Source organism: Macrobrachium rosenbergii, chromosome 14 (assembly GCF_040412425.1).
Source record: "Macrobrachium rosenbergii isolate ZJJX-2024 chromosome 14, ASM4041242v1, whole genome shotgun sequence".
Lineage (NCBI taxonomy): Eukaryota > Metazoa > Arthropoda > Malacostraca > Decapoda > Palaemonidae > Macrobrachium > Macrobrachium rosenbergii.
This window is the reverse complement of record NC_089754.1, coordinates 33693611-33694883: the sequence shown is the minus strand read 5'-3', so window position 1 is coordinate 33694883 and position 1273 is coordinate 33693611.

Here is a 1273-nt window from a genome sequence, read left to right as displayed (position 1 = left end):
GTAACATGCAGGCGAGAGATTACAAGCCGGTTTGCACCGACTACTGGAAAGTAAAAGGCAATATCACGTTGCAACAATGCAATATAAATTAATAATAATAGGAACAGTAATGATAAGGAGTTATTCTTCTGCATTTTCATCTTTTTGGAATATAAAATCTAGGTCAAAGCCAAGCGCTGGTAGCTATGAGATCATTCAGCCCTGAAAATAATGTTAAGTCATTTGTTAGGAGAGGGTGGACAGTAAGATGGAAGAGAGGGAATATGAACAGAGGTAGAGTAAAAGGAATGAAAGGGGATGCAGCTATAGGGACCGAAGGGACGTTGCAAAGAACTTCAAGTAATGTCCACAGTGCACCGCGTGAGGTACACTGACGGCACTGCCCGCCTACGGGATTCCTATTATTATTATCATTCTACGAATCTTCAACTACATCACAGTACCCAGCAACGGATTCACAGTGACGCGCAAATGGCGCCGGGCGCCATCTGTTGTCAAAACTGAATCTGTCAATTTTCTCGTCATCTTCTGAGATCTCTCCCTTTTATCTGACGGCAGGACTGACGTCCTGAAATACGATACATTTCACAAGACAGTTGTGATAAGGTATGAGATGCCTGGGAAAATCTGCGCAGAAAATAATCGAGTGAAACAAATAAAATTTCACCTCTGTGACAGACAGCCTAGTGGTAGATTTCGTGTTAATTTTTAAAATTTGAAAACCGACGGGATGAATCTGGAAGAAAAATTAACAGGAAAGCAAGAGACTTGTATTCTTCCCATTTCTTTGACGTACGAAGGAGAATATACATGAATAAACTTAAGAAGAGTAGAAATCAAACAGCTGTTTGAAATTAATTGAATTGAATGCAGAATTTAGGCCAAGTAAAAGGTTTGAAAGGTGTAACAGGAGGAAAACCTCGCAATTGCACTATGAATCTATTGTTAGGAGACAATGGAAAGCAAAATGGAAGAAAGAGAATATGAAAGGAGGTACAGTAAAAGGATGGAAAGGGGTTGCTGCTAGGGGCCGAAGGGACGCTGCAAAGAACCTTAAGTAATGCCTACAGTGCACTGCATAAGGTGCACTGACGGCGCTACCAGACTACAGGGAAACAGCTGTTTGGTACAGAAGAAAAGACGAACTCCGAATGGTAGAATCTTGAAAATATCAGTAGACTAGGAAAGAAGGAATCTAAACAAGGCCCCTTATGAATAGGATACCGTATCCTGAAACGGACCAAAACTAGATACGATGACTTATTAGTCAGAT